The following is a 26,176-nucleotide window of genomic DNA, read 5'->3' on the forward strand; positions in this document are numbered from 1 at the left end:
ATAAAATAAAATGTAATTGAAGAAAGAATACTAAAACAGCCCTTTCCTAGTCACAAAGAATAAAAAGAGCTGTTAAATCAGAACTTTCATCCACACATCCTTATTATTATGGGTGATCCTAAGTGCTAATGTATTATATTTGTCTAACATCCTATTCATTCTATACACCAGTGATTCCCAACTTGTGGTCCGTGGACCCCTGTTAGTCCATGCCGGTATTGTAGGGGGTCCATGGAAAGTTTAAAATATTAACTGTCATCCACTCTGTAGCACCAGCCATGTCATTAAGTAAAGTACAGGGTATTATCTGTCAATACTATTAAAATTGAACCATTATACATTTTAAATGATTATCAAGTAATGGAATGTTTGAAAACAGCTATATTGTTTGGGGCTCCATCAAAATGTTAATAGCTTGAAAAGGGATCCGTATGCTCAAAAAGGTTGGGAGCCACTGCTTTACACTCTTTGTTCTTATTGTTGTCTTAGAACTCATTACAGAATCATAGACTTTTCCTACTGTTACAGTGTAATTTGAAATCTGGATGTTACTATTCAATTTATAATTACTTAGTTGAGCACTATACAAAACCCTAAGATAAAGATCTGAACATATCTTGGATAAATAGATGTGTATTCATTGACTTAAATGGACTTTTACTGATTTTCAGCAACTGAGGGTCAAGTCCACAATTTTTGCAATGATTATTTTTGTCCCTATTTTTTATTATGAAGATTAATACAGATCAAACTTTTTGTAGTAGTTGATTAGCCATTGTCCAGACAGCACCACTACAAAATAAACTCTTCAAAAATGCATTTACATTATACTGAATGGTATTCTGTGTTAAAAGTAATATTTTTATTGGGCAAAGACATAATATGATTTTTGCAGCTAGATTCCAAAACAAATAATTGTTGTATTCAGTAGCATATATGTTGTGCTTCTGCCAAGTGGTTAATAGCAGCAGAAATGATCAGGTTTTATGTATCTAGGGTCATTCATGACAAATAAGAAAACTGGCTGGAGGCTCACCCAGAATCCTGAGAAGACTAACCATAGCCTCCACGGTTAGCTTCCCAACTCTGAGAGCATGCACAAATAAGGAAATCTTCATGAGAAAGAGAACACGTATCATTAATGTAGAAAACACAACCATTTATATGCAACTTCCTTCTAGTAATGTTGGCAGTAATCCATCTAAATCTCTTTTCACCAACCAGTGAGAATGTCCCACAAGTGTCTTGGCCTCATCTTCCACCACACGGCCTCAGCCACTGCCACTTGCCATGCAGATGCTCCGGCTCTGACCCCGGACAACGCTGCCACCACCCACCATGTGGCCTCTGTCCAGAGCAGTTGCTGCCCACCACACAGCGTCTGACTCTGGCCCAGGCTGGGGGCCGCTGCTGCCCAACATGTGGCCTCTGGCTCTGGCCCTGAAGAAGAGCTGAAGCTAGGGCCAGGGCCAGGGCCATGTGATGGCTGTCCTGCTGCTCCTGGGGTGAGGCAGCTGCCCACCACACGGCCTCAGCCTGGAGCAGCTGAGCAGCCACTGCATGGCTCTGCTGAGGAGATGGGCAAGAAGCAAATTCTTGTGTAGGCGTGCACCTTAGAGAGAATACTACCCCCATTCCTCTTGTATCACTCCTCCCTGCCCCCCATGTTTGCCTGCCCATCTAAAGTTGGGGCCCACCCAATTGGACACTTCTGGCTACACTACTGAGGTACACTAGTAATATTGGCATCTTCTCTGTTTCACAAAATATTAATAATCTCGCTGTACCTGGTCCCTTTATATATTCTTTAAGTAGTGCCTCAGTCCAATCAATCTGTTTCCAGCTACTAAGCACAATATATACATGTAGTAAGAGGTAGTCCACACCCTGAAGAGATTACAATCTGTTTTTACAAGACAGACAAAACATGGAATGGAAAATAGAGGCATAGAGAAATGAAGTGACTCGCCCAAGGTTTTACAGTGGCAAGAGCCAAGAGTTCTTTTCTCACATGAATGCAATGGCCATTTCCTTAAAATAACATTTTTTAAGGTGTTACTCTTTACAGTAGACATAGTGTGGAAATTAGAACACACATATGGATGGATTTTAAGCATCAGTTTGCAACTTTTATTAAACTTCACTCCTAGTCTTCTATACTAGAATTTGGTTCAGTATGGCGGTTTCAAGGCTCCTGCCATTCAACCCAGTAATTTGGGGTTGGCTCTCAAATTTCCCCACCCACCAAGGTGTGTGTGGGGTACATTTTCAGCTGTTTAATGATTACTCTTTGTTGTGATAGGACTGTATTTTTGCATCAGAGAAGGGCAGTACGGTCTATGTTGTCAAATTCTACTCTCAAACAATTGTATTTAAACCAGTGTAAATGTAGAATATCTCCATAAACTAAGTGGGGGTTATTCTGGATTTAAACTGAGAACAGAATTTAGCCTACTATCTGTTTTAGAATGGAATTTTGTTCAGTAATCCTTAAGATGTACCTTCATTTAAAAATAATTCATATGTCTCCCTAAAGTCAAAATAAATAACAAATGGTCTGGTAGCACTTTATAGACTAATGAAACATGTAGATGGTATCATGAGCTTTTGTGGGCACAGCCCACTTCTTCAGATGACTGATCATCTGAAGAAGTGGGCTGTGCCCACGAAAGCTCATGATACCATCTACATGTTTTGTTAGTCTATAAAGTGCTACCAGACCATTTGTTGTTTTTTTCTGCAACAGACTAACTCAGCTATCCCCTGAAGTCCTAAAGTCAAAATGACTTTGCTAGCTCCAAAAAATGTGGTCAGAGAAGAGTCTAAATTGGTGTCACTTATATATTCACATTCCTTCATTATGTAAAGTAAGCCAATTAGTATCAGACTCAGATACTATCCTCTTACCAATATAATAATCAAACCCCATTACCCATCTCTTTTCAGTTTAACACAAGCTTTAAATGGATGGAAATAAGAATTACGTATTAGGAAAAGCAACCCTTATGAATGTGTAAAATAAAATGTTCCTTGTTACAGCATCCCAATGCCCTCTTTTAGTATTCAGAAGAGCAAATGAAGAAGTAATATGTGTAGAAATATGTGTGTCACTAAGTGGATGGGAGTCATAGGAAGCGTAAGTTAGTGTAGATAGAAGGTGCAATTAACAGAAATTTGGATTCGTTTAGGTCATCCTCTAAATTTGGTCCTTCACATTTTTTAAATCTTTTAAAATATAAACTATAAATATTTCCCTTAAGGCACAAATGAATGGAATTAGCATTTCTCTGAAGGGTTTAAAAGGGTATAAACATTTATCAATAGGAATGGTGAGCTTTTATATCTGAGAAAAGGATGAGGTAGTATAGACAGATTTAAAGCTGACCACTCTTTTTCTGAAAATAGCTTTATATAATTGATAACAAGGATCGCATGACTTTGGTTAAGTACTTGATTTGAGCTTCAGCATACTTTATACCTGATTTTCTTTGTTTTACATGTAATATGTACAGGGCCTGATACTCCTCTGCATTATGCTGGTTTTACCCTGATGTGATTTCGCTGACATCAGTGGAATCACATTAGCAATAATCCTATATTAAACACTTTAAGAAACATGGCAGTCAACATGCAGTAGAAAAAATAGTTTATTGACTAGTTTGCTCTTAATAAATCAACCTGGTGAAGCATCTTATCTACCAGTGTTGGAAAGATTTATAATTATTTTTGCTAGAAATAATCAAAATGAAATCTGAATAAGACATGATACTGTCCCAATCAAATTGGCATCTGAATTGTTTCTCAGGTTCCTGTTTAGACATGGTACAATCTATAACACAAAATCTATCAGCAATAATTTAATGCATTGCTGGATATAATTTAAATATTTTTTCAAGGTATTCCAATAATAATCACTAACCTAATTTTGCTACTGTGATACTACGAAAAGAATACATTTCCCTTGTAAACCTTGGTGTTCTAGTCCTTTTATTTTCGGGGGGGGGGGGGGGGGAGGCGGGGAAGAGGAAACTGTTCCTTTTGATTGAAATTGCTTATTCTTGTTTTCCACTGAAAGGTCAGCTTGTTTGGAGAGTGGTGTGAATTTCTATTGGATTGGTAGTATGCCAGCTCCAAGCAAACATTGTTTTGCTTGTTTTTAAGAAATTCATTATAAACTATTTTTGTGATCAGAACCCTCTTTTTTTAAAATGTACCAGGCAATTATGCCTTTCATAAGGATATGTACCTTCACATCTGTCTTGGTTCCACAATAATGGGCCCAATTCTATGTCTATGTGAAGGAGTCCCCAATCGCATAGACCTGCCTTTTCCTAGTGACAGTGCGATTCTCTGGTCTATCTCTAGCTTCCTCTGGCTTCAAGTCCTTGCCATTCCTATTTTCCCTTGTAATCCTCTTTAACCCATCCTGTATCCTCCTAATGCTCGTTATTAGTATTGTCTCCATTACGTCTTCCCTTTTATCTATGGGACTAGCCACTCTTCTCTTCTTCCTTACCCTTCCATCTTCATTATCTACCTGCTGTACCCCTTCTTCATTCTCCAGCTCCACATACCTGTTCTTGAGCTCTGTTTTTCCTTCACTGACCCATCTTTTCCTCTGCCTGGTTCTCTGAGTCATATGCTTCCACTGTCCATTTTCTTCGCTCAGCAGTTCCCCCTCTGAGGCCCTTGATCCTGCTTCCATCTGCATATCTAAGCTTTCCCCTTCAGCCACATCATGCCTTTGCGCCATCATCTGCTCAAACCCCCTTCTAAACTCGACCAGAGTTTCCACCTGCATCTCCAGTCCTCAGATCTTTTCGTCCATCAGCTCTATCAGGTGGCACTTCATGCAAACAAAACTCCTTTCAGGTACCCCCTCCAGAATCATGTACATACCGCAGCTACCACATCCAATCATCCTCCTTGTGTTCTCTTCTACTTGGGCCATGGCCACTACTGCCTCTATGTTTTTATCTACTTTCTCACCAAAATCCTATTAGTCTGGTGAACACAAAAACAAAACAAACCCCCCGCCCCAGCAAAAACAAACCCCAAACAAGTCCCAATATCCAAACTCCCTTTACAAACTCTCACTCAAACTCCCCTGTTTTCAGCTCTGTTTGCTGGCTCCTGTGCCACTTCAGCTATCTATAGTACATCTAAGCAAACAGTGCAATCTGAGTGCAATCAGCCTCAGGGTTGAGTTTTCTTGCTTTGTTTCACAATAATATGATTTTTTTAAAGACAAACTCTTGCATTTTATCCTTTTCGTTTTAATCTGTCTGCAACGCACACTCTTAAGCTCATCTAACAGGGCCTGGACATAGCAGAGTGTATACACATTTCTATTTCAAGCATAAAGTCTGATTTGTTTGGGTTAGGATGTTTTTTCAGGGCTACAGCCAATGCCAGAGTTTTCAGTTAGCACAGAGGTCTAGTCAGTGGAAAAAATATTTTTTATAAGTCATAAGCAATCATCGACTTGTTAACAAAAATGTGTATGCCAAAAGATCAATATATGAGTGATTATTACATAGTCCTAACACCTTGAAGAATCAGATTCATAATATTTCACAGCTGGATGTTAATATTAAGTCATTCTTTTAAAGACAAGATCAGCAGTACTTTCCCTCCCACCCCCATCAGTTTTAATGAGGTGTAAACTTGCTTTAACCGGGTAACCACTGTATTCTGTTCATTGTATTGTATGTGACAGAATAAACTAAGAACGAAGATGCTGCCACCGTGGCTTCCAGACAATTTCTCTTTCTATATTTTTCATACATAGATCTTGAAGGTACAATAGTTCTGCCTCACCCAGATGATGGAGAAATACTGTTCTTCAGTGTAGACATCACCAGGTGCTGATATGTCTCTCCCTGGCATAGAAAGGTTGGGCTTGGCAACAATAATTCTTATATCGTCATGAGGACAAATAAAGTTTAGCATCTTTCTCCATCTAATTTTTCATCCAGGCCAACCATCCTGAAGGGAACAGAGACTGGTTTTTATAACCAAAGTTTTCCTTTTGTGGGCACAAGAGCAGGTTTGGTATTCAGGCCAGGAACTAGAAAATTCTGTGTGCTATTCTGAACTGAGTTGGCCAGCTCATGTAAGTAAGTACTATTAGACTTACTAAAGGCAGCAGAAACACTCTCTTCCTACGTAATGTATCCAGGACACTTCAAGATGCTTTTCTTTGGTAATTTGATTATATAACTGTAGGTATAGATGTCCATCTTCATTGGCCCTGCGTGCTACAGATGGGTGGAAAAATTGTGTTGGTTTAAAGAAAACTGGGAAAACCTTACAGCATTTTATTCATCTTTCAGTGCATAGTATTAATATATTTTTCCACCTTCAATTTAGGATCTGCAGGATCAGACATATAAATATTGACAGATTTTGTTCTGGACCATTAAAAGCATTATTGTTATAAAGTAAATCACAAGTATAGCAATAGATACATTTTCTGAAATACACTTATTAGGGCCGCTTAAAGGTTTTCCATTGACTTTTTTCAGTGGACAATTAGGTTTCAACTAATCTAATTTGAGGTGGTGTTTTTAGTGAAAAGTGATTATTTACATGAAAAATAATTGACATTGATTTTAAAACAAATATATAAAAACTGAAGTATTTCAGCCATGACCCAAATAAAATTGATTAGGATATGCCACTGTGTTGCATCAGGGCAGACGTAATTTAGGTGCCTTTTGGTCCATTCTCTTTTATGTGATGCGTTCCCTGGTTGGACTATATTTTCTATGTTGCACTGAGACCAGAGTCTCCCAATATTTATTGCAAAGACTCTGTAAGAGGAGAGACCATGATGCATCACAGAAGATGTAGCCTAATCCATGGAAAAAATAGAATCATAAAATCACAGAACACTAGAACTGGAAGGGACCTCTAGAGATCTTCAAGTCCATGGAGAAAGATGCTAAACTTTATTTGTCCTCATGACGCTATAAGAATTATTGTTGCCAAGCCCAAAGTTTCTATGCCAGGGTGAGACATATCAGCACCTAGTGATTTCTACACAGAAGAACACTGAAGAACCCTGCCCTCATGGCAGGACCAAGCATGGTCTATATCATCCCTTGATGTCTGTCTAACCTGCTCTTGAATATCTCCAGTGATCGAGATTCCACAAAACAGAGCCATGAGGTCCCTGAAGAATAACTTCATGAGGGAACATGTCAGTATTTCCTTTTAGAAAACCTCATTTTTCAGTCATTTGTTTTTCCAGTTTTGTTTTGTTGTAACTGAAAATTGAAAATTTCCCCCATAGATCTTTTTAAACCAACTATAACATAACTACTAAAGACAGATTGAATTCCCTATTTATTTTTTAGTTAGGCATTTCTATAGTTGTCTTCGCATATTTTTCTATTTATTTAGCTATATAAAAATATTTACAAAAAATAGTACCTTTCCTCTTGGTGCTTCTGCCAAAAATATGGCCAGCAGTTGCTTCTGACCTCCAAGCCAAAAACTAACCACAGCAAAACCAATACCAAACAATACAATAAACCCTTGCAAGCATGCTCTTTTTGTGCCTCTCCTGTCATCCAAAAATGTGCTATTTTGTTTGTACATTATTCAATACCAAATTGATCAATCCAAGGTTCTCAGACCCAAAGGGTTATGAACAGGCCTCAGGGTTATGCAATCACTCTGCCTGTCTCATATTGATAGATGGGGTATTCTGTTATAGAAAATGTTGAGAACTTCTGATATGCCATATCTTAATTTTAAGTTCCTCTGCTCTCATGCCATTGGAAATCTTGCTGGCTTCAATAGCATGATATGCCTGGATGCTAATCCTGGTCTAGGTTCTGAATCTCGTTTCTTTTAAGGCAATGCAAATTTCCTTACTGGTTTCAATTAAAGATGAATCTTCAGTTGCCAAAATATGTATTACCACAAATCTACCTGTTCTTTTCACAGACACTTTTCTGAGCTATGTATATGACTATAACTCTGTTCAGCAAGAAGGACAGCCTTTTGCAAAGCTTCCTTGTGCAGTACTTGTCCTATTTCAGGCTAGAACCAAAGAATTCAGGGATTTGTGGTTGCCAGAGTTGATGGGATTTTGGGTTTTTGGGGAAAGGTATTCTGGGAAGGGAGAAAGTCCATCTGAAGGGTGAGACCCTGGGTAGGCAATAGAAGCTTCAGACAGTTTTCCAAGTTATTGGAAAACTGGTGATATTTTAATATTTTAATGGGACAAGAAGTTGCGGAGAGTAGTGAGGGAAAGGTAAGAAACTAGAATGAGTTCTATACAAATTATGTAGTTACACTGCTAAATTAATTTAATCTTTTTAAGGGGTCCATTTATGATGGTGGATCACTATACAGGCAGTCTCTGAGTTACGCGGATCCGACTTATGTCGGATCCGCACTTACGAACGGGGCTTTTCTTGCTCCGGAACTCCCGGGCGGCGGGACCACCCAGACGCGCAGTGGTCCCACCACCACATCCTCCGGGGCGAGAAAAGCTGCTCTGGGTGTCCCTGGTCTGCTGGGGGGGTCCCCAGCAGACCAGGGACACCCCGAGCAAAGCCACAGAGGCGGCGGGGTCCCGCGTCTCCAAGGCTTTGCTCCGGAGCAAAGCCTTGGAGGCGCGGGACCCCGCCGCCTCTGCGGCTTTGTTCGGGGTGTCCCTGGTCTGCTGGGGGTAGAGCAATTCTTCCTCGGGCTTCCTGTAGTCAGCCCCGGGTCAGTTTCAGCAGCAGCGGCTGAATCTGGAGCCAGTTCCGAGTTACGTACAAATTCAACTTAAGAACAAACCTATAGTCCTTAACTTGTACGTCACCTGGGACTGCCTGTATAGATCACTCACGTCGACCAGCTGATAATATGATTAGCTTTCCTTCCTTATTCCTTCTGCTTCAGAGTAATGTAAATGGGTGGGGACTTTTGGTGGGCAGCTGACCAAGTGCATTAGTTTTCTTACTATGGGGACAAAATCAGTGACCTCAGGATAATTACTGATGAATAGAACTCTCAAAAATTACAACATGCCTGTAAAGTAAACAAACCACTGCAAATAGAAAAACATAATATAGTTTTGACTTTTAAAACCAACATTTTGAATGATTAAAAAAGGGAGCTGAGAAAGAAAGGCGGAAACAAACTGAAAAGTGTTAAGTAAAACAATGAACTAAAGCAAAGTTTTTATGACTTTGATTTAAAAATCCCCCCCCCCCTTTTTATCATCCCCAAAATATTTCCTCTGCAAAAACATCATGAATTATTTATTGCTTACTTTTCTGATGATCAGTGAAATAGAGCAGATGAGGAAAAGAAGTCTTTTGCCAACTCAAATAGTTGATTGATATTTTGATAAACTGTATAGTAGGCTTCATCTTTTAGTATTACTTTTCTCCATAGTAAAGAAGACATTTTCAGAAAATCTCTTTATGCCTTTTTCATTTTTATCAAAAGCATTATTCAATTTATTGGAGTTGCACAAATCCTACTCTGCTGGATTTACACTCAGTTTTGACCCCATTGGCAAATGCACCATTGCACTTCATTGGGGGCAGAATTTATTTCAGCAACTTCATTCTTGGGAATTGCAAGATCATGCAAGTTTTAACAACTGAAAATGTGCATAGAGTAAAGTAACATAATGTATTTATTCTAAATGGGTTTGATATAAGCCTCTGAAATATCATTACAGTTAACTCAGCTGAAACCTTCATATTGGTATTTATAAACCACAACCTCAATTTATAGTTATTCCACATAACATTAAACATCAGGGCTGCGTCTAGACTGGCAAGTTTTTCCACAAAAGCAGCTGCTTTTGCGGAGAAACTTGCCAGCTGTCTACACTGGCCGCTTGAATTTGCGCAATAACACTGACAATCTAATATAAGATTGTCAGTGTTCTTCCACAAATACTATGCTGCTCCTGTTCGGGCAAAAGCCCTTTTCCAGAAATACTTTTGCGCAAAAGGGCCAGTGTATACAGCTGAAAACTGTTTTGCGCAAAAAAGCCCCGATGGCAAAAATGGCGATTGGGGCTTTCTTGCGCAAAACCGCGTTTAGATTGGCACGGACGCTTTTCCGCAAAAAGTGCTTTTGAGGGAAAGCGTCCATGCCAATCTAGATGCTCTTTTCCGCAAATGCTTTTAATGGAAAAACTTTTCCGTTAAAAGCATTGGCAGAAAATCATGCCAGCCTAGACGTAGCCCAGATGAATATCCACACAACAAATCAATTTCAGAATTAAAAATCAAATTCAGACTAGCATTCCAGCCTTGGTTTTCAATCAGAAAAATGCAATGGAGTAAATTACAACACAAATGATAGCTGTAGCTCTGAATTTTCTTGCTACTACAGGGTACTATAAAATAAGAAAAATAAAAGTACCTACTCTGAGACAGAGTTTAAGATCATAGGGTATGTCTACACTATAGCACTAATTTGAACTAACTTAATTTGAATTAGTTAATTCGAACTAAGCTAATTCGAACTAGTGCATCTAGACCTAAAAACTAATTCAAATTAGCGTTTTGAACAGTAAAGACACTATGGATTGATGTGTTCCCATCCCTGATTTAAATAGTATTCCTAATAAAAAATACATTTTAAATCATACTTCTACTTTCAGATTTATGTTAATCAGACACTTAATTTTCCTCTATTATTTGACATTAGTAGGATGCATCCACCCATTTTAAGACTGATTATGTAGAGAGGAGCCTTCTATAAATACAGAGCATTCAGTGGTGTGTTAGATTGGACATATTTCACCAACATGTTCTAAGTTATCAATGTATGTAATAGAATATGCATGCACATGTTACATAATCATTAAAGGACACAGTGTGGTTAAAATGAGTCAAAAGGAGAAGAGAATGCAAGTTAATGTAACCATTTATTCATGCCAGATAACTGTTCACTGTTGTCCAAGTACGTGCATCTGAAAATTATCCATAAGCAGAAGTGTAACCCTGCAATTTTGGAACTGAGTAACGCTAGAAATAGGACCTGCCATAACAAAAATTGGGACTATTTGGCCAGGAATACAGGTAAGGACATGCATATAATTATTTTCCTGATACAAAAATAGGAATTTATATCTTTTAATAACCTGAATTATTAGCTTTTACTGAATTTAGCAAACTCTGTCATCAGATTTTGAGAAAAGATCCATGACCAAAAAACAACTGGGGCCAAATTCATTAGTAAGTAGGAGCAATGTAATTGACTTTCTGATTGTACCAACATGGTGAACTATGTTCATTTCCCACTTGACCCATATGTGTAACTTCAGTGAATTCTAATGTTAGATATGCTTTCATGTCTAGTACAGCTGGAAAAATAATTTGCAATGAATAATTCATTTGATGACCTTAGCATCTCTGGCTATGTCTACACAATTAAAAAGCCACGGCTGGGCTGTGCCAGCTGACGTGGGTTTACAGGGATCAGACAAAGGGACTCATTACCTACAGTGTGACTTTCAGACTTGGGCTGGAACTGAAACTCCAGGATCCTGTAAAGGTGGAGGGATCCTAGAGCTCAGGCTGCAGCTGGATCCTGAATGTCTATGCCTCAATTGAATCAAACCCCTTAGCCTGAGCCCCTGAATCTGAGAGAGCTAGCCCAGGCCAGCTGTGGATGTCTAATTGCAGTGTCAACATACGGTGTTTCTGCCCCTGGGACAGCTGCAGGCAGACCCTGCGTTCTGATTTCTTATTCATTATTTGGAATGTATTTGATTCATTTATGTATTTATTCTGTAGATTAACTCTAAATATGTCTATTTCACTGTTTATTGCTTAGTTGTCACTGGTTAAATAAGTCATTTGGCTCGTTTCTATATTTTGACTGGTTGATTGCTCCAGCATTCCCAGCATGCATACAAATCCATGAAAAATGTGAATGACCATATACAGAAAACATAGTGCTTTTTTTCCTGATAGATTCAGTTGTAGGTACCTAAATTGAATCTGATTTAAAATGAAAGGCTGTTACAAATTAAAGAGTCCCACTAGGTAGGAAAGGTCATATCCCTCAAGTATCAGTAGACATGAACATTTTCACATCCTTAACTCCACCAGGTAAGCTCAAGAAATTATAGTAACTGACAAGGATATCATGCAGTAACTTCTAATTGCTGAAGTACTGAAGTAAGCAAATATCAAGCTATGTCAAAACTAAATTTTAGACAAGTGCTGTGAAAGTTTGAAGAAATTAACTTCATGACTTAGCTTGTTTTAACAATAATGATATTGAATAATAAATAATTATGAACAATAGTCTCCTTAGCATCTTATAAGCCCCCCAAAGCTATGTTTATATCCTATATACTGTATATACAATATACCCATATTTAATTGGACATCATGCCAAAAAAGCTCCACAGTGACTTTGTACTAAAGTGGTAGTCTAGAAGTGAACTACATTAATACCTACTTTGAAGCTTCTTTACATTGCCAGAGTGCAAATGAGGAATGGACCTTAAGGCCTGGTCTAGACTACAGCAGAAGGTTGAATTAAGATACACCACTCCAGCTACAATTGCCCAGATACTGTGAATACTTACAACAATAGGATAGGATAGACTAAAAGATCAACCTGTCTTAGTGGGTAGCCCCTAAAGATACAACATTGATTGGGTCACACATAGGAATACTTCTTTAAAGGAAAATAGATGACATGTTCTAGAATGCAGTTAAGAATGAAGATACTAGAGAGGAATGTTGTATTCAAATTACATTGGGATATCAGAGTCCTTGCTAGTTCCTTGCATCTGAGTTATATCAAACCTAAGATCAGTTTAATATTGATATGACATATATTGGAGGACTGTATCTTATTCTGGGACTGGAATGCTGTCAGATCTAAAAGTATTTATCCATTTCAAATTAATATGATCCCATTAAAATATTTGTTATAAGAAAAGCCAAGGACAGATTATGAGTGGTTTTGTATAGTGTGTAAGGTGGTTGGTGGAGAGATTGAATGAATCATCCACAGATAATGATCATACAATCATAAGGATTGTACTTAACTCTAATGGGTGTTGCACTATCCCACAGTGGCATTAGTTTATCAAAGAGATAAAATCCTTGCCTACTCCTTCACTTTCTGCTAATGCGAGCTGATCTGGTTAAATGCAGCTGGCAATTCAATAAAACCTTTAAGGGTATGTCTACACTATGGGACAAGGTTGAATTGTGTTAATTCATTAATTGTGTAGTTGAAGTTGCACAACTTAACTTGAATTTTGGCACTGTTCACACTGCAGGAAGTCGAAGGGAGGACACTCTTCCTTCAACTTCCCTTATTCTGTGTGGAACCATCATCAATCGGAGTGACCCTCTCAGTTTGAATTAGTATGTCTTCACTAAACCCACTAATTTGGACCCTGGAAGATTGACGGTGGCAGCTTCAATCTTCTCTGTAGTGTAGACATTCCCTCACAGTCCCGTGGAGTTATAGGAGACACTGATATGTGCCATATCTTTAGAATTTCCCACTGGAATGTGCACGAGGAGCTGCACAGCTTGATCTTGGAATTGATGTTTTATATTACCTCAGAGTTACTGAAAACAATTCTCGTACATAAATATCTCTTTTTCACCTGACTCAGATATTAGGGAAACTTGTCTTAACAGTCTGACAAAGAGAGATGGTGAGATCTCTGGAAAATGAAATTGCAATATTCAGTAATCATGCCTCAGCATAAGCAAACCTTTCTAGAGAAGAATATATAAACAATCTTTAAAATAACATTACTTCCAAAAGTGTGAGTGGTGATGGTATCTTTCTCAGTTTAATGTTGCCTCTTTTATTTTTTTTCCAACAGGCACATTTACCTGGTATTGCTCGGTTCCCTAAAGAGGGGCAAAGGGCTGGGTATAGGTGGAGTGCTGTAATCAGGGTTGGGGGGTGAGAAGGAGCTCTGGGCTGGGGATATTAGTAAAGGATGGGAGCAAAGCCCCCCTCCCTCCAAGATTCATGCCAGCTCTGCTTGCTTTCACTCCCTGACAGGGAGAGGAAGGAGAAGAGCAAAGTGCACAGATTGTCTCTCCCTGTGCTCCACAGCCAAAATGAGAAATTTAGTAAACTGTGCATTTCCCCCTCCCTGATAAAGGGGAACAGACAGCAATTTCCCCCTATGAATTTGGTGGGGGGGGGGGAGCTTCAGCCCTCCCCCTCATAGGATGCCTGTAGGGTGAGAGGATTGGGCTGGAGAAGTCCTGGACTGAGGGATAGGGGGATGGAGGGTGTTTCACCCGCCTGGTGATTATGTGTGTCTTTCTGTATGGTTTTACGAAAAGCAATCCCATTCTAGGCACATCCCGTTTTCCTGGCACAACCAATACCTTACCTTGCTTTAAGTTATAAGAAGAAACTGTATACTGAATTTGGTGATTCTAGCTCTTACTTTTTATGAGTTCTTGAACAGACAAACAGACAAACTCTCTCAAATATATAATAGATGAGGATCACTAGTTTTATTAAGAGCAGTATACAGAGAGTGCTTCACTCATAACATTGATTTAGCTAGGTAACAGGACTTCACCTTTAAGTAATGCACATGCCTTTCTGTACCTTACTGAGTCAGACCTTAAACTATTTCAGAGATGCACTTTTATTTGGCTATTTTGTAATTTAAAAAAATTACCGCTGTTAACCAAAAGATTTAAAGGATATTCAGTCAGCTACAGTTATGTCTTCAATAGGTAATTATCCTTGCCTTTTTGTTATATTTCAAACACCATTAAACTTCTGAATGTTTTGTGCAGCTTTGTAACTAGATATGGATATTAGAATGTCATTTATATCAGGCTACTGTTGTGAACTTTTTTCAAAGTCAAAGTCAATTCATCTTGAGAGAGATCTTTATTTTGCCTGAATCAGTTTCCCATTTCTAGTCACAACTGACTGCATATTGAATAAGCGTGTAAACCAAATTATCCTCTGTCCCTGAGAAAGATTTGTTTTGATCTTAAGCTTACAAAACAATAGCAAAATGGTGTGAGGGGACCATTGCTGTTTATTTTGTGCAGAGGACTTTAGATTTCTGTGCTCTCACTACAGTGTTTTTCATATGGTGCTCAATTCATTTTAAAGTAAGGAAAAGAAAACATGATTCAGCTCCTTGATTAAAGCTTTTAGCACTACCGCCCACATCTAAATTTTCAAAGAGAGAAAGAATCGAAATGTTCTGAACAGTAGGAATGTAAATGTTGGGGGGGGGGGAGGGGAAGGATTTAAATTTTGATGACCCTTTATCCATTTACAAGAGTACAGATAAACAAAAGGAGAAATCCAAGAGTCTCCAAAACATGCACTCACACACTTCAATCTATTCAAATTGTATGTAGCCATGTCCTGTTTTGAAGTGGAAAGCTACACAAAGGAGGTTGCAAAATGGAAGTTTTTCAATTGAGTGAGTCTATTAGAATGTTATTTGACAGGAAAGAGAAGTGAGGCAAACTGCATAAGTAATGATTTACAGTCATAATGGTAATATTTTTTTCAGATGCAAAAACTGAAGGAAAAAAGGTTATTTTTATATTAAACTAGTTGGAGTTACCCGGCGTTTCCAAATGTAGAAAAACAGTAGTCCATTATCTTTTTTGGAAAGGTAGAAAAGTTACACTGATTTCTATGAGGACTAAAATATAGGTTCACATCATCCCCGGGGGGGGAGGGGGAGGGCGTTGGGAAGGTGCAACCTGGGTGGAGGGGAGGTTACATGCAGGAGGGGTGCCCCAGCTCACGCCCGGGGCTGCAAGTGGCACGGGGGGGCAGGGCAGGTGCCCGAGCCGTTATGCGTGTGTGGGTCGGGGCACTGCCTGCTGGTGCGGGGGAGGGGGGGGGAGAAAGAAGGTTGCTTATGTAACCTTGCGGGCAGGAAAGGGCAAGTCCCGGATGGTGCTGGGGGCCACAGGCAGCGGGCAAGGGACATAGGGTGGGTGGGGCGGTGGGCACAGAACTGAGGGTGGGAGGGCCCCTGCAGCATGACGGGTTCCTTTTCGATTTTTACAGCTTGAACTCGGGCCCTATCGGGTCCAAAAATAACTTAAAACCTTATCCTGGATGAAAGGCTATCCTATGCAAAGTTTGGTTGTGTTAGCTCTTATAGTGTCCAAGGGTATGTCTACACTACAAAGTTAATTCGAACTAACGGAGGTTAGTTCGAATTAACTTTGATAGGCGCTACACTAGCGCTCCGCTAGTTTGAACTTAATTCAAACTAGCGGAGCGCTTAGTTCGAACTATGTAAACATCATTCTACGAGGACTAAGCCTAGTTTGAACTTACTAGTTCGAATTAAGGGGTGTGTAGCCCCTGAATTCGAACTAGTGGGAGGCTAGCTCTCCCCAGCTTTCCCTGGTGGCCACTCTGGCCAACACCAGGGAAACTCTATTGCGCCCCTCCCGGCCCCAGACACCTTAAAGGGCCACGGGCTGGCTACGGTGCTTGTGCCAGGTGCAAGCCTGCCAGCATACAGCTAGCAGACCCTGCACCTGGCATGGCTTGAGCCACCCACCCGATGCCCCCCAGCCCTCTCCCTCTTCCTGGGACCAGGCTGGCGGCTCCCGGGAGCTTGCCTGGGACCACAAGAGGCGGGCACCCGCCTGGTCTAGTGCGGACATCGTGGACCTCGTCCACGACCTCCGCACTAGGCACAGGAAAGTGGCCGTCTAGGGCAGGAGAGCTGCCAGCCTGGTCACCCAGGAGCAGGTGTGCATGAAAATCAAGGTGGTCCACTGAGACCCCCGACCCTGAGCCCTGAGCTTACAATGGCCGTACTGGGTCAGAACAAAGGTCCATCTAGCCCAGTAGCCTGTCTGCTGACAGAGGCCAACCCTAGGGACCCTGGAGGGGATGGACCGAAGACAGTGACCAAGCCATTTGTCTCGTGCCATTCCTCTCCAGCCTTCCACAAACTTTGGGCAGGGACACCACTCCTACCCCCTGGCTAATACTACTCCACGGACCCAACCTCCATCACTTTATCTCACTTCTCTTTAAACTCTGTTCTAGTTCTAGCCTTCACAGCCTCCTGCAGCAAGGAGTTCCACAGGTTGACTCTTTGCTTTGTGAAGAACAACTTTCTGTTACTAGTTTGAAGCCTGCTACCCATTCCTTTCCTTTGGTGTCCTCTAGTCCTTCTATTATGGGAACTAATGAAGAACTTTTCTTGATGCACCCTCTCTACCCCACTCATGCTTTTATAGACCTCTATCCTATCCCCCCTCAGTCTCCTCTTTTCTAAACTGAAAAGTCCCAGTCTCTTTAGCCTCTCTTCATATCGGACCTGTTCCAAACCTCTGATCATTTTAGTTGCCCTCCCCTCTCCCAGCCTCTCTGTTCTCCTCCCCCACCTCCTTTTCCCAGTCTCCCCGAGTTTTGTTCAATAAAGAGAGATTCTATATTTGACCACACATTTTCTTTATTTTGTACATCAGGAAGGGGGGCTAGGGAAGGGTAAGTGGAAGGAGGTGAGGGAGGAATGGGTTACGAGCCCCCGATGGGGAGGACTGGGCTGGCTCTGCGGGCTTCTGGGTCTGGAACTTCTCCTGCAGCCCCCCAATTGCCTCCTCTCCCCAGATGGCAGCCTGCGGCAAGTGCAGCCGGGCTGATGGCCGAGTGCTGTGATGTGCCCAGTGTGGACACTCAGGGCACTCCAAGCCAGGACTGCTTTGCAAGCGGGGAATCCCTGAGAACTGTCTGTCCGGGGTGGGAGTCGGGTCTCTTTAAGCACAGCCCTTGGCTAGCCTGAGGCAGCAGCTCCACGCTCTAAGTCCTCATCTGATGCCCTGCCGGAACTGCTTCCGGCCATCCTTAACCCCGGTTCAGGGTCCACTCTGTGTGGACAAGCTAGTTCGAATTAGCAAAACGCTAATTCAAACTAGTTTTTTAGTCTGGATCTGTTAGTTCGAATTAGCTTAGTTCAAATTAAGTAATTCGAACTAAGTTAGTTCGAATTAGCGCTGTAGTGTAGACATACCCCAAGTTATAAGCACACAAACTTACAAACGTTCTCCTTTATATATTAGATATTTGTTATATAGGCAAAGGTTTTGTGTTCAGGAATGGAGTATGAAACTGTAATGAACCTTTCAAATTTACCATTCCAATCCTGCATGTAATCATACAGATACTGCGTACAACAAAGGCCAATAGAGATATTTAGTTTGATAAAAGCAAACTCTATAGTGCAGATGACAAAGCTGAAATCTCTGTAATCTATTTGCAAATTTATAGGCATGCTAAGTTGCTGGCAAAATCAGTTTTAGGTAATCAGCATATTTCTAACTAAAACTTAAATCATCTTCTAATCTACAAGCATCTTTTATATTAAACATTTAATGATATATGTTAGATTTAAATTCCTTAATGTTTCCAATATTAACAGACTCTGCTCATTTGTTTATGGATCATTTTTGCTGAATTGTGTATAATTTTTATTTTGCCTCATGCTGTAACTAGGAAACAAGTAATGGGAAAAACACTCATTTTATATGGACATTTATGAGTCGTTTTAATATGGTCAGTTTATGTATTAGAATATTCATGTTTAAATCATACCCTGAATCATAATTTTAAATCAAGAAGATGGAGCAGTTGTCCCAAGAGCAGCTGCTGGATAATGAAAAGCAGAGGGTTGTGGAGGAATTACAGTCCTAGTGTAAGCTGGGCCCATATCTAGGGCTAGGTTGGCAATGTAGCTGCTACTCTTTAACAGTTCCTATTCATAACTTAAAAAGTTAAATTGCATCTCTTGGTGCCCGTGTCTGGTGCCATCTACATGGAAATTAAATATCTCTTGGAATTTTGAGATAAATAGCCATTGCCTTTGTATATGAGACAATATTTCCTTTCTCATTAAAATGACACTAATTAGAGTGGTGATTTTTTGACTCTATTTTGGAGTTTAGTTGATAAATACTTTGAACCCCAAACTGAATTTCTCACACTGCAACCTTGTTACTGTGTTATGGCATCCATCATCTATGATTTCAACTACGTATCTCTCATGGTGACAGGGAAAGTTGTGCTTTAGACCCTTTTAAGCCCCCTTGGTTGTATACCTGAGTTAGCAGGGTTGGCTTCCTGCATGTGTCTCAAGGGGTTGGGTGGGGATGGGGAATCTATAGTCCAACCACTCTAGTAATGGACCCCTGGCTGGAAGCTCCCATTTTTCAATTGTGTTTACATGACAGGCCCAACTGCATTTGGGACCTTTAATGTCAAAGACCTGAAACCGGCAAAGTGACTCAAAAACAACTTCTTCAAAACAAAGCACTATTTCTCCAAAGGGTACAAAGTGCACAAAACAAACGCTAAAAATAATAGTGACTGTCTGCATATTTTTCCCTTACATAAACTTTAACCTTTCTTTGCTTGCTTTGGGGAATTAATGGCATCCCAGTTACTCTCATCTCTGTGTTGGGGGAGACAGCCTCCCCTGCTGAAGTTTCTATGGCTCTTTCTTTGTCAGACTCCTATTCAGCTGCTTCTGAGAAACCATTCATCTCTTTTTCTAGGCCCAAGACCCTTAATGGTCTGATTCCCTCTTTGTATTGGGAACACTGAATAGACTCCGACCTGTGATGGGTAATTCTTTCTGGCATGGAGGGAGACAGGCAGGAGCATCCCCTTTTTCCTTGGAAGAGCCTTATTTTTGTCATTGTTACATTTCCTCTGATTTGATTTTCTCATATGATTTAACTCTATGAAGTCAGGTAAACTGAGGCGTGTGTGACATTTATAAAAAAATGATACCCATAACTCAATCATACTTCACATCTACTATCCACATTCTATTGCAGTGCCCATCACCATTGTATCTTAGGGCTTGTCTGCACTCAAAACATTGCAGTGGAGCAGCTGCAGTGCTTCAGTGAAGATGCTACCTATGATAATGGAAGGGCTTCCCCTGTTAGTGTAATCCATCTTCCTGAAAGGTGGTAGCTAGGTCAGCAGGAAGATTCTCCCACTGACCCTGTGTCATTTAAACTGGGGCTTAGGTCAGTTTTAACTGCATTGCTCAGAGTGTGTGTGTGGGGGGGGGGGATTTTCCCCACCCCTGAGTAACCTAGTTATACTGCCTTAAATCCTTAGTGCAGATCAGGCCTTTGCACCACACGTACTACAACCTGTCTTACAGGATTAGAGCACTGATGTCAGGAAAGAGCAGAACATCTGGATAAGACCCATAGCTGCATCCATCATATGGGTAAGCACCGCAGTTGTTATTTTCTACCTCTTCCTATAGATGGGCTTCCATTGCAAGGTTTAAAGGGTTAATTGAATGGTATGACCAGGAGTTTCTTTTTACTATTCTGTTTAAATGCTCTCAAAAATAGTGATACAGAAAGAACTGAACTACTTCTGTTATAAAGAATTATTTTTGTAGTGCAGAAAATATATTTCCTTACCGCCATTTCTTTGCCTGGTCAAATAGCATCACTTTTAATTTCAGTAATATCATTACACTGTCACTGTCCAGGGCAGAGATGGTTCTTAAGGGAAATCAGATATTAAGTGGGTAGGAATGACTAGGAAACAAAAGTATGAGATATTATGTGTTGATAGCAAAATCAGCATTCAAACAAACTACATCACATAAGAAGAGAGAGCTCACCTATCTACATTTGGTACTGCTATTGTGCTTTTAAAAATATTATAACAGGCCTATAATTCAAGGATGGAGCATATGAAGATACATTTGTATAACAGAAAATTGGCTAATATAGAATAATACTCTATAAACACCATATTTTATAATTATGGACACTAGTTATTTATCACTAGTTGCATGTATAAGTCTAAAAAGTAAATGAATAAATTTTAATGTCAGTGGAGTTACTCCAGATTTGCACTAATGTAATCGAGAGAAGAATCTGATTCTGTATTTTCTACATTTAACCATAATGATTGCAACACTGTCACATGATTCATGTCTCCAGTGTTTTGAATATGCTTCCACTTAATTAAGATGGTTCATCAACAAGCAATGTAAGAATACAAAGGGTTTGTTCAGTACAATTTTAAGTTTTGCTTAGAACAGGAGGGTCCTCAAACTAAATGCCTTAGAAACATTTGAGAACAAGCAATCTAGGACAAGCATTGGAACATAACAGATACTTATCCTTCAGTTCAAACATTATTTCCCTTATTATCTCTGTCCTCATGCTTTCCTTGTTACAGTTTGATTAAAAATATGAACTAGTCTGTCAGGAGAAGGATATACAACAGTGTGTGTCAGTTTCGCTGATCAACTTTATTAAAAGCGTGATAGAAATCTCACTATAATGTTTATTAGCCACAATTGATTATGCTGGAATTTATATGTACATCTAGTATACTGCTTGATTTGCACTTCCGAAGTTATTCCAAGGTGTCTTGGACTCAGGGTTTTCTATTGCATTGTGTAACCCATTTGCAGTACCCTGGTGGTGCAAATACACGATGGGCTGGCCACAAATCCTCAGCAGAAAGTTCTCTGATGAAGGAGCGCTCCTTGTTAGTACAAGTGTGCTGTATTTAGGTCTCAGGGCTGCGGAACCCACATCTGGCAGAAGAGGCAGAGAGAGGAAATGTCAAGGTAGAGCTCTTCTATTCCAAACTTTCTCTAGTACGCAGTCCATTAAAGACCCTACTCAAATGGCACAATCCAGAGCCTTTAATCAGCTGTTCTAAGTTGCATCTGACCTGGTCCCAATACTGAGAATCAATGCGCTCTAACAAGCCCCATGATGTTCCTATCTCTCTTCAACACTAAGCAGAGTTCTTCACAGGAGAGACTCTAGCCCTATTTGTTATCCTTAGTTATACTCAGACTTTTGAATAGAAAGTACTAAAACTATAAGAAAAGTATCTAATCATCTTATCCTTCAGTCTTCTCTGTTTCAGTCTTGCTCTGGGACAAAGTTTGGTGGGCAGAAAAAGCATCCATCTATTTAATGTGAGAGGGTGTAATAAGACCCATAAGTGACATTGTGCAAATTCAGAGGAGCTATGAATCACTTCATAGCTTCTGATTACAGCTCTTCCTTCTGCAGACTCATCTTAGCCACTTGACTAACAACTTCAGTTTCACTCCTCATAAATGTGTAGAAAAAAAGAGCTTTAGGAAAGGATCTAGGCAAGGTTGATTAAATGATTTTTTTCTCTTTGAAAGCATATTTCCAATGGTTCACAACTGATTTTAATAATGTTGTGCTGAGGATGCTGCTTGAAAGTCATGTAGACAGGAACAAAGCTCAGTAGATGATTTAATGGCAGACTGGTAAATATTTTTACAATATTTCTGTAATGTGAAGCAGAAGTCTTCTGTTGTAGATATAGAGCCAGCGAGACTGGGATGTAAAATAGTCCTTTAACTGGAGACATCAAATGTCTGCAATTTTCACCTGCCCACGTGTACTTCCGTTTAATGCCGCACTGTCCTGATGATACACCACCAAGACAGCACATCTATGCAGGCTATTACAACATCAGGGATATGGATAAATGTTTTCCTCATTGCAGTGAGAAAGAAGATTTTCATTCTGATCTCATAGACTCATAGACTTTAAGGTCAGAAGGGACCATTATGATCATCTAGTCTGACCCCCTGCTCAGTACAGGCCACAGAATCTCACCCACCCCTCCTCGAATAATCCTCTCACCTATATCTCAGATATTGAAGCCTTGAAATACTTTGAAGACCCCAAGATGCAGAGATCCTCCAGCTGTGATCTGTACCCCATGCTACAGAGGAAGGCGAAAAACCTCCAGGGTCTCTGCCAATCTACCCTGGAGGAAAATTCCTTCCTGACCCCAAATATGGCAATCAGCTAAACCCTGAGCATGTGGGCAAGACTCACCAGCCAGACACCCAGAAAGTTCTCGATAGTAACTCCTATCATCCCTCCATTGACCTATTTCCCACTGATAATGAATGGTCAATTAGTTACCAAGATCATGTTATCTCATCAAACCATCCCCTTCATAAACCCATCTAGTTTAATCTTGAAACCAGATAGATCTTTTGCCCCCACTACTTCCCTTGGAAGGCTATTCCAGAACTTCACTTCTCTAATAGTTAGAAATCTTCGTCTAATCTCAAGTCTAAACTTCCTACTAGCCACCTTATATCCATTTGTTCTTGTGACAAATGGGGGGGGAGAGGGGCTACCAGAGCTATATAAGCCTGTGACTCAGCGACCAGGAACAGCTAACAGGAGAGTTTGGAGAGGGAGTTCTCCAGGTAAAAGAGGAGTAAAAATGGGACCCTTGTGGTAAGTGGCTGTCTGGAGTGTGTGTGTGTGTGGGGGGGGGGGGGGGAGTTATTTGCTGAGCTTGTGTTTGTCTGGATTGTTTGTTTGGTTGGTTGGTTTGTCTGTTTGAAGGAGCTTCTAAAAGGTTTGAAATCTAGAAGCCTCTGTTAATTGGATGAGCCTCAGTCAGGGGGAGGGGCTACCAGAGCTATATAAGCCTGTGACTCAGCGACCAGGGAGAACGCGACCAGGAACAGCTAACAGGAGAGTTTGGAGAGGGAGTTGTGGGAGTTTAGAGGGCACTAGTGACTTCTGACCTTCTTTAAAACATAACTCTTAAAATAATCTATACTCCAGAGGTTTAAAAAGAATCCCAGTTTATACTTAAACTTATTCATTAGAAAAATGGAGACAGAAGCCCAGCAGCAGAGTGGGGGCTATCCTGTTTATTGCGTCGGGTGTAACATGTATGATTACCTGCCCTGTGGGCGGGTGGCGTATGTGTGCACCTGTTGCAAGGAGCTCCTGACCCTCAGAGACCGAGTTCGGGCTTTGGAGGCCAAGGTGGCTGAACTGGAGGAGCTAAGGAAGGTAGAGAGCTATGCTGATGAGACTTTCCGGGACACTGTAGTATTGTCCCACCTCCTGTCTGAGAGCCCCAGTGCTCTTAAGGAGGATGAGAGTTTCAAGGGAACAGAGCATTCAATGAGAGCAGAGGGAAACCATCCCATAGTTGGGACCCTCCTCCCAGAGGATGTTGCGGTATCCTCTCGCACTGAGGATACCTCTGAGGGAGAGGGAACGCCAGTTAGGAAGAGGCAGATGTTAGTAGTGGGTGATTCGATCATTAGAAACATAGATAGTTGGGTTTGTGATGACCGGGAGAACCGTATGGTCACTTGCCTGCCTGGTGCGAAGGTTGCGGATCTCTCAAGGCATCTAGACAGACTTATGTGTAGTGCTGGGGAGGAGCCGGTGGTTGTGGTACATGTAGGTACCAATGACATAGGGAAGGGTAGGAGAGATGTCCTGGAGGCCAAATTTAGGCTGCTAGGAAAGAGACTGAAATCCAGGACCTCTATGGTGGCATTCTCGGAAATGCTTCCAGTTCCACGCGCAGGGCCAGGTAGGCAGGCAGAGCTTCAGAGTCTAAATGCATGGATGAAACGATGGTGTAGGAAAGAGGGGTTTAGATTTATTAAGAACTGGGGACACTTTTGGGGGAGCCTATACAGGAAGGATGGGCTCCACCTAAACCAGGGTGGAACCAGACTGCTGGCACTAAACATTAAAAAGGCCATAGAGCAGTTTTTAAACTAAGAGATGGGGGAAAGCCGATTGGTGTGGAGATGCACGTAAATCGGAGGGAGACTTCTCTTAGAGGAGAATCCATTGATAGAGATTCTCTAAGCTGTAGTCAGAAAGAGAGGAGGGGAGAGGGCAAACCATGGGCCAGAGCAGACAAAGAACCGCATACAAAGGAATCCAATGCATCAGGGAAGGGCAGACAAATAAGCAGTGGCAAATTTCTAAAGTGCTTGTACACAAATGCTAGGAGTCTGACTAATAAGATGGGTGAACTAGAGTACCTCGTATTAAATGAGGAGATTGACATAATAGGCATCACTGAAATCTGGTGGAATGAGGAAAATCTGTGGGACACAATCATACCGGGATATAAAATATATAGAAAGGATAGAGCAGGCCGGGTGGGTGGCGGAGTGGCACTGTATGTGAAAGATAATGTAGAATCAAATGAAATAAAAATAGTAAGTGAATCAACATGTTCAATAGAATCGCTATGGATAGTAATTCCATGCTCCAATAATAAGAAATTAGCAGTAGGGATATATTACCGACCACCTGACCAGGACAGCGATACTGACATTGAAATGCTGAGGGAGATTAGAGAGGCTAACAAAATAGAGAACTCTATAATAATGGGGGATTTTAATTACCCCCATATTGACTGGATACATGTCACCTCAGGAAGAGAAGCAGGGATAAAATTTCTCAATGGCTTAAATGACTGCTTCTTTGAGCAGCTGGTACAGGAACCCACAAGGGGAAAGGCAATTCTCGATTTAGTCCTGAGTGGAGTGCAGGATCAGGTTCAAGATATAACTGTTACTGGACCGCTTGGGAATGGTGACCATAATATAATAACATTCAACATTCCTGTGGTTGGAAGAACACCTCAGCAGTCCAGCACCCTGGCATTTAATTTCAGAAAGGGGAATTACACAAAAATGAGGAGGTTAGTTAAACAGAAATTAAAAGGCACAGTGACTAGAGCCAAATCCCTGAAAGCTGCATGGAAACTTTTTAAAGACACCATAATAGAGGCCCAACTTAAATGTATACCCCAATTTCAAAAACATAGCAAGAGACCTAAAAAAGAGTCACCGTGGCTTAACCACCATGTAAAAGAAGCAGTGAGGGACAAAAAGGTATCTTTTAAGAAGTGGAAGTCCAATCCTAGTGAGATAAATAAAAAGGAACATAAGCACTGTCAAATCAAGTGTAAAAATGTAATAAGAAAAGCAAAAAAAGATTTTGAGGAACAGCTAGCCAAAAACTCAAAAAGAAATAACAAAATGTTTTTTAAGTACATTAGAAGCAGAAAGCCTGCTAAAAAACCTGTGGGTCCCCTAGATGATCGAGCTATAAAAGGAGCAATCAAGGACGATAAAGCCATTGCAGAGAAACTAAATGATTTCTTTGCTTCAGTCTTCACAGCTGAGGACGTTGGGGAGATTCCTGAATCTGCACCGTCCTTTGTGGGTGATGAATCTGAGGAACTGTCCCGGATTGAAGTGTCATTAGAGGAGGTTTTGGAACAAATAGAAAAACTTAATGTTAACAAATCTCCGGGACCGAATGGCATTCATCCAAGGGTTCTAAAAGAACTCAAATGG

At 40.7% G+C, this 26,176-nt stretch overlaps 1 long non-coding RNA gene across 3 annotated transcripts in view; it reads left to right on the forward strand.

The window, feature by feature from the left end:
* The window catches only part of LOC112545578 (uncharacterized), a 171,590-nt gene that overhangs the window by 130,823 nt on the left and 14,591 nt on the right, over window positions 1-26,176 (forward strand). For all 3 annotated transcript variants that reach the window (XR_012904180.1, XR_012904178.1, XR_012904179.1), the window contains 2 exons: window positions 10,911-11,051; window positions 20,162-20,230. This is a non-coding gene — a long non-coding RNA (uncharacterized LOC112545578). The remainder of the gene's footprint in view (window positions 1-10,910; window positions 11,052-20,161; window positions 20,231-26,176) is intronic.

The sequence above is a fragment of the Pelodiscus sinensis genome, chromosome 5 (genome assembly GCF_049634645.1).
Source record: "Pelodiscus sinensis isolate JC-2024 chromosome 5, ASM4963464v1, whole genome shotgun sequence".
NCBI lineage: Eukaryota > Metazoa > Chordata > Testudines > Trionychidae > Pelodiscus > Pelodiscus sinensis.